This window comes from Frankliniella occidentalis, unplaced genomic scaffold (assembly GCF_000697945.3).
Source record: "Frankliniella occidentalis isolate FOCC.00 unplaced genomic scaffold, Focc_3.1 Scaffold55, whole genome shotgun sequence".
Lineage (NCBI taxonomy): Eukaryota > Metazoa > Arthropoda > Insecta > Thysanoptera > Thripidae > Frankliniella > Frankliniella occidentalis.
In genome coordinates, this window is record NW_026267185.1 from 8537 (window position 1) to 16581 (window position 8045).

Consider the following 8045-nt stretch of genomic DNA (forward strand, 5'->3'; position numbering starts at 1 on the left):
CAGCAGGGAGACGCGAGTGCGTCCTGCCCGCGATCACGCTCCTGGCCGCGGCCGCGTCCCTGGCCGTGCGTGCGCGCACGCCTCACGGGTGCGGCTGCGCGTGCCAGTCGGTCTACATGGACGACTCGCGGTCGCTTTCTGTCCTTCCTGATCCTCATGGTGATGTCATTTATCACCTTTGAGATACGCCAGCCGGACTCCCATGACCGCTGCAGTTTTGGGTTCCTGCCGCGCTTACGGATCGGGTTGTAAAACCAGACCGCGTCTCCCTCTTCAAACGGCGTAACTCTCGCCTTCGTGTCGTACCTCCGTTTCATGGCTTTGGAGGCCGACAACATGTTGGCGTGCGCCTCGGCGTGCAGGTCTCGGAGCACGTCCCTGAGTTGGGATGGGTACCCTTCGAGGCTGCTCTCGTCGGCAGGGGGAGGGGGGGCCGTGTGTAAGTCCGCGGGTAGGACTAACTTGCGCCCGTACATCAGCTCGGCTGGACTGTACTTATGCGCGACGTGCGCCGCGGCTCGGTAGCTGAGCAGGATGAGTGGGACGAAGTCGGGCCAGTCTGTCTGTCGTGTGTCAATGAACTTTGACAACCCGTCCTTGATCGTCCTAATCACCCGCTCTGCCCGTCCGTTCGCTTGCGGCCTCCCTGGCGTGCATCTTACCCGTTCAATACCAAAAATTTTCAGCACTTCCTGGAGAAGCTCTGCCTCGAAGGCCCGTCCCTGGTCGGTCCGCAGTGCCCTGCAGGCTCCGTACCTGGACCAAAGCTGGACCATGGCTCGCGCCACCTCATCCGCGGTGCACCTGCGCATGGGAATCACCTCGGGGAACGACGTTAAGGCCTCAACGCAGACCAGGACGTACCGGTAGCCCTCTCTGGAGGTGGGGTAGGGGCCCGCGATGTCGGCGTGCCAACGCCCGAACAGGCGGCCCTCCTGCCACACCCTGAGAGGGGCTTTATTACGCCGCCCCGGCCCGTGCCTCTCGCGGCACCTCACGCATCTGTCGCAGTGGTCCTGCACGTCGCGGTGGTAGTTGGGCCAGTAGTAGCGTCGCGCTAGCAGCGATATCGTCTTGGCTCTGCCCTGGTGCGAACCTGAGCCCTGCGTGTCGTGGTACAGTGTCAGTATCTCGCCCACCTTCTCTCTCGGCACGACCAGCTGATACACGTCGCGCTTGGCGACGCCCGCACTGTCCTCGTACCGCCGGCAAAGCAGCCCGTCTTTGTCTAGCACAAGCGATTTGTACTGGAGGAAGAGGGCGTGCGTGACGTCACTCATTTGCACGGCTTGCTCCAGGGTGGGCTTTACGCCCGTCTGGACAGCCGTGAGTATGGGACTGATGTCGCGGTCAGTGTTCTGACTGCGCATCCAGTCCTGGGCGTCAAAGCCGGGGGCGGGGCCCAACTCTATCGCACACACGTCCGCCGCGTCGTCCAGGGCGCTCACATCGTCGGCTCGCATGTCCAGTACCTCGACCCGCGCGCACTTTGCACACTCCCTGCCGCACGGCCGCACCGGATAGCGGGACAGCGCGTCAGCATGGGCCAGATCAGCTGGTTTCGTGTACACAATTTTGAAATTGTAGGCGGACAGTTTTTCTATCCACCGTGCAAGGCGGGCCTGGGGCGCTCGGAGTGCGCGAAGCCAGACAAGTGGGCGATGATCACTTCTTACGGTGAAAAAGGTTCCCGCTACATAAGAGTGAAAGGTTTCAATCGCCGTAAGCACTGCGAGGAGCTCGCGCTGGGTGATGCAGTAATTCCTTTCCGCGGGTTTCAGTAAGCGGGTGTGGTACTGGAGCGTGCGCTCCACCCCACCCTGCTCCTGACTGAGAACACAGCCCAGGGAGACATTCGAGGCATCGCAGCTGATAAACAGCGGGCCCCCGTCGGGGTCCATCAGCCCTAGCACGGGGGCTGTAGTTAGTGCTGTCTTGAGTGCCTCGAATGCGCCCTGCGCTTCCTGGTTCCACTTGACCGGGGCCCTTTTGGGCTTCGCGGTGAGGCGGTGCAGGGGCGCGGCCAGCTCGGAGAAGTCCGGCACAAACCTCGCGTAGAACTGACACAGACCCAAAAAGCCTTTCAGCTCAGTCACGTTGTGCGGCTGCGGCCAGTCCACAATTTTCCGTACTTTCTCCTCGTCTGTCTGTATGCCCTCAGGTGTCCAGACGTGCCCTAGAACTTGCAGTTTTTGCATGATCAGGTTGCATTTGGAGGGCTTAGCCTTTAGGTTGGCCTGCCTGAAGCGCATAAAGATTTTCTTTATTACGCCCAGTATTTCCTCCACATCAACCCCACCATAAACTACATCATCCATCATGGGGACGAGGTTTACGGGGGCGAGCACCAGTTCCAGGAGGTGCTGAAACCGCGCAGGCCCGCCGGCTGCACCGAACAAGAGGGTGTTAAACTCAATGTGCCCCACCCCCGGGACGCTACAGGCAGTTTTCTTCCTGTCGCGGGGGTGGATGACCATTGAGTGAAAACCCCAGATAAGGTCAATGCAGCCTCCAAACTTCTTCCCTTGCAGTGTCTCGAGAATCGACGAGATACGGGGAAGCGGGTACTGAGGCACGCTCGTTATTTGGTTTACCCCTCTCAGGTCCACACAGCAACGGATTTTTCCGTCTTTCTTTCTCACCACCACTAGGGGCGAGTTCCACTCCGACTGGGAGTAACGGACAATTCCCTGCCTCAGGTACCCGCGGAAGATTTCCTTCACTTCCTGTCGGTAGTGCACCGGTACGGGCCTAACTGCCTCTCTGACAGGTGGCTTTCCCTGAGTGTCTATCTCAAAGTACACCCAGTCACACCTGCCCGTCTCTCCCTCTAGAGAGAAACAGTCTGAGTACTCCCGGACCAGCGCGGCGACTTTATCTCTCTCTGCATCGGTGATGCCCTCGCATCGGTCAACCATAGCCTGCAGCTCGGCTGGCAGCGGTGCGCCGTCCGGCAGCTTCGACCGCGGGGGCAGCTCGACCAGGTGCGGCGTGTACGGGTAGCTGCCCATCGCGCCGCTCTGTTCGTTAGCTTTGCCGTCGCGATCCGGTTTCCCCTCGGCGACCTGGGCCAAGAACGCGTGTGTGTCCACGTCGCGGTGTTGGAGCACGAGCTCGGCTACCACTGCACCCTTCGGTATGACACTGTCGCGCTCTCCTATGTTCAGCAGCTGAACTATGGGTTTGGCCGGGTCGCATGTCTCTGACGCGACGAGCACAGTGTCCTGCATCCTCGTTCTTTCTGGCGGCATGACCAGGGCACGGTACACAGGGTGCTCCGTGCCCAATGAGTGGGACCTCTTCCGGCTTGCAGCCGGGATTCCAGGCTCGTTACCAGGCACCTGTCTGTTTCCCTCGTTGGGTCGCCTTACAGGGCCGCACGGGGACCCTTGCGACACTCCCTCACTGCGCGTGCCTACACTCCCGGAGGCACACTTTTGGGGGAAGGTGTCTTGCTCCCGGGGGTCGCGACACACAGCCCGGGAACACGTCCGTGAGGGGGAGGCCTGTTGGCGGGCCTCCGCCCCCGAGCACCTGTCTTTAGGATTTCCCCCTGGATTTCCGAGCTTGCTGCACTTTCTAACGGAGCAGGGCATCGCGGGGTCCGTCCTTGCACAGGACGATACCCCTGCGGGCGCACTGGCGCACGTATCCAGGGAGGGGGTAAGTTCCTTGTCGCCAGTCGCTATCGCCCATTTGGGCGCACTTTTAGTGCTAATTTTGGGCGAAGAGATAACTGGGACAGGAACAGGAGGGGAAATGCGATCGCTTACCGTGCTATTATTCGACAACGTCACAGAGCTCGGGCTTTTCGGCTCTGGGGACGAAGCGGCACTGATGGCGTCCGCTCGGGACTCGGGTCCATACTGCTCCTCGGCCTGGGCGCCGAGCACAGAGGTTGGCATGCCTTTCCGTACGTAGCGCCCTGGCCGAGGCGGCTTGCCGCGGCGGCCCGCCGCCCAGCGGGCGGCGCACCTCACCGAGGCGAGCACGGGGGTCTCTTGCTTTGTCCCCGCGGCCTCTCTCCCACAAGGTGCGGTGAGAGGGCCGAGGGACGGGGACGGGGCTTTGCCGGCCGGACAAAATTGCCCGTCCCCCACCCCGTCAGCAAGGCAAACTCGCTTTTGGGGTGGGCAGCCCTCAGTACCCATCAAGGTGGCGCACGCCACATGCAGAGGCACCGGACGCGCCGCGGTCGCAGTTAGGACCGTCTCGGGACAGGAAAATGGGGTGCGCAGTGAGTTGTTGTCAAGAGTGACTACTCCTTTAGGTCCCACTCTCAGCTCATGGCAAATTCTCACCGGCTGGTAGATCATCGCCGCCCTTACACTCATGCACTCCATGAGCTGATAGGGTAGCTTGACGGGGTGCTCCAACAACAGCCCGTCAGACCCACGCTTAATCATGATGGTTTTCTCCCCGGGGTCGGGGCAAAGGTCGTGGGAGTAGATGAAGTTATGCCCCAGCACTACATCATGATCCACGTCTCCGACAAAAGCCATCACGAAAAAGTCTTTTCCTCCAATTACCAGAGGGAGTTTCACTGGGCCTCGCAGAGGCTGCGTGCCGCGGTTTATGCCCTTCAAGCGCCACGAGGAGGGCTCTGGGAGCTCCCTCACGGCCCTGTAGGAGGCAATGGTGATCACGGCTCCGTGGTCTACCAAAGCCTTCGCAGGGCGGCCGTCTGCGAGGAGGTCGATGCAGGGAGACGGTACAGAGAGGGGCAAGCTCGACTCTGTCTGCGGCGCCACGGGTCGCTCTGGGGCAGCGTTACCCGCGGCTGCAGTTAGTTTTTTGCCTCCTTCTTAACCTTTTTCCCTCCCTTCTCTGCTGCTGCCTTCTCTGCTAGCCATTTGCGACACATTCTTTTAAGGTGTCCCGTACGGCCACAGTGGAAACAATCAGCATTTTTCCACCAAGGGAAACCCTTTTTCTCCTTACTCTCCTCTGGAGAGTCCTCACGCTCTCCATCGCGGTCGCGACGCCCAGCAGAGCGGTCTGGGGAGCGATCTCTAGAGCGGTCTCTCCTCGAGGCGCGGTCTGGGGAGCGGTTTCTGGAGCGGTCTCTCCTTGAGGTGCGCTCCGCCGAGCGATCTCGCCCGCTCTCCCGCTCGCTTCTCCTTTGACGGTCTCGGTCTTGCTCTCGCTCAAGCAGCCGCTCCTGCTGGACAGAGAGGGAGTGGACCGTCTCCGTCATAGTGTTGACAGCGTTTACGATGGCGTCCGTAACGCGCCTGTCGGGTTGGTCGGGGGCCTGTTCCTCCTCACTGACCTCAGCCGCATGCACACGTGCGTGTGCTTTAGCTGGCTGCAGATGGAGCATCTGGGGTGGCCGGACGCGCGCTGATTCCAGCGCATCGTCCAGTCTCTGATGCCTTTCCTTTGTCAGTAAAAGGGCCATCGTTTGGTCGGATAGACCCTCGATGAAGGCGCCGACCATCTGCTGCTGCAGCAGGTGCTCCGGGTAGGCCGGGAACGCACCGCGCACAGCGTCTTCAACCTCAATCGAGAAATTCTCCAGAGGCTGGCCGGGCTTTAGTCGCAGTGACTTCAGATGGGCCCTACAGACGTTAACATCTGTCACCCTCCCGAACCGTCTCTGGAGAGCACTGTCTAGAGCAGTGAAGTCAGTCATCTGGTTTGGCTTCAGGTGGCGCAGCACCTCCCGCGCCTCGTTCGTGAGGAGCGAGGACAGTTGACTGCCCTTTGTTTCCTCACTCCAGTTCATCTGAGAGGCGTGATGCAGGAACTGCATTCTATAGAGACTGTAATCGCTCTGCCCGTCGAACTTGTCCAGGCGCCTGAGCGCGGGCGCGGGGGCGGGCGCGAAGGCAGAACCTGCGGCCGCGCTTGCAGCTGCACACTGCCCAGGTGCTCCCGCTCCGTTCGCTCCCGGCGCTCGGAACATCGAGACAGAGGACCTGCTAGACTCATACTCGCGGTGCCTTTGTTGCTCAGCTGGCACTTCTCTTTGAGGCGCTCTCGAGTACGAGCGACTATCTCTCTCACGCCTTCTCGCGGAATGCGCACGCCGGCGGCGGGGCGGTGAAGCAGCACTTGCCCTGGAAGCTGAGCGCCTGTCTCTCCGCGAGGAGGGAGAGCGGCTTGGCCTGCGTCTGCGGCCAGCAGCAACCTGCCCTGCACGTTGTGCGTGCGGGCGGCGCACTGAGCTCGCATTCGACCTAGCTGAGGACGGCGAGCGTCTGCCTCTTCGCGCCGGGCGCCGCGAGCGGGACCGCGAGCGGGACCGCGAGCGGCGGCTCCCAGCTTCACTTGAGGATGGGGAGGATGGTGGCGAAGGCGAGTGCCTTCCTCGGCCTCCCCGTGCGCGCACGCGCCTGTCTGGGGTGAAGCGCACGACGGAGCGCGAGCGTGAACGCGAGAAGGAGCGTGCTCTCCTGTGCCGTGGCCTCACTGGAGGCCTACGGGCGTAGCTGCTCTCTGACGCGATGGACTCCGAGTCACTGCTCGGGCCTGACGACGGGGAGCTGGGTGAGCGGTGTCGCCACCCCCTCCGCGCGTCGTGCCGCTCTGCAGCCTCAGACCGTTCTCTCCTTTCACAGCGGGGGCTGCGGGGGACCTCTGACCGGGAGCGAGGGCAACTGAGTTGCCTCTCGTTCCTAGCAGCATGCCTGCCGACCTGCTGGTCGTGGGCATTCCCTCCCCTGGAGGACATCGACCTGGCGTCACGGCGTCCATACGCGTCTCGGCCACTTCTCTCGCTTCCTCGCCTGCCTTCCTCCCTTTCACCTCTCACTACAACTGGTACATTGACATGGCCTTCCCTTTGTCCGCGGTCGTGTCGGGGCTCCGAGTCTCCTCGAGCTACCTCGCCTGCGTCTCTCTCCCGGTGCCGCGGGAGGGAATGACCAGCTGAGTCTCCGCTGAGTCCTCTGCTAGTCTCCCTCTCCCTGCGGTCCGGGAGGGAATGACAAACCCTCTGGGGAGCTGCTCTTCCCGAGCACATCGACACAGACCTTGGCCGTTGGGGCGGCACGTTTGTCTTATCGCCCCCGAGTATGGCGTACATGATCTCTGACCTGGCAGGCGTGCGTACTCGGACAGGGCTCACGTCTGCCTCCTCAACTGAACGACGCTCGCGGGCGTCTCCTCCGTGACCGCTGGGATGGCTCCCGCCTCGGCGAGCTTGGCTTGCCGGGCGAGCATCGTACTGGTCCGCAGGACCGGTCAGGAGTTCAGTACGGGGCCTTTGAACTGGAAAATTTGGTGCGTCCCCTGCGTCCCTTCTTGGCGTGGGGTCCCTTGGGCGGGAAACAGAGCAGGAGGGGCCAGCGGCTTCGCGCACAGCCTGGCGGGGAGCGGCACAGGAGCTCATGGCGTCCGGAGCCCGGTCGTTGCCCTCAGCAGCACGACGCGCTGGGGCGCGCGGCGCGGCGGCGCGCCGGCGGTTATTTCGCGCCATTTTTCCGTTCAGACACTAAAAACACTTCACTGCACTTATCACTTCACTGCACTGATCACTTTTCACTTTCTTCCTTACTCACGACCCTAAAATACAGCGGCACTGCGACTCAGCGGCGATGCACTAAACACAAACGCGAGAAAACGAAGCAGCGACGCAGCGGCGCAGCGACGATGGCGCGACCGTTACAAGAAAGGCGTCAGTTTCCTGAGCGTCCCTTTTGCAGGCTGCGAGACCGAGCTGAAAAGAAAGGGGGAAAGGGAAGGGGCTTCTCTCTTTTCCAATCTTTATTCACGGCCGAAATTCGGCTTGCTTTTGGCGGGCAAGCCGACGCTTGCCTTTGGCCACCGGCCCTAGCAACAGCCTCCTCCTCTCTTACCGCTTGACCGCTGCCACCACTGTAATAAAGCTGCCCTTGGGGTCTTACGGCTTATACTTGGAGGCAGGAGGAGGTCAAGGGATAGGCAGAAGTACTGGTAGGAACCGTTTATTGGCAACTAGGCAAGTCTCTCCACAAACACACACAAGACTCTGGTAGCGTACGAGAGCGGACTGCGCGTCCACTCAGCAGCGCGGTTAGAACTCAACTGCCGGCCCGGCCGGGCTCGGCTCCTCGGCTCCG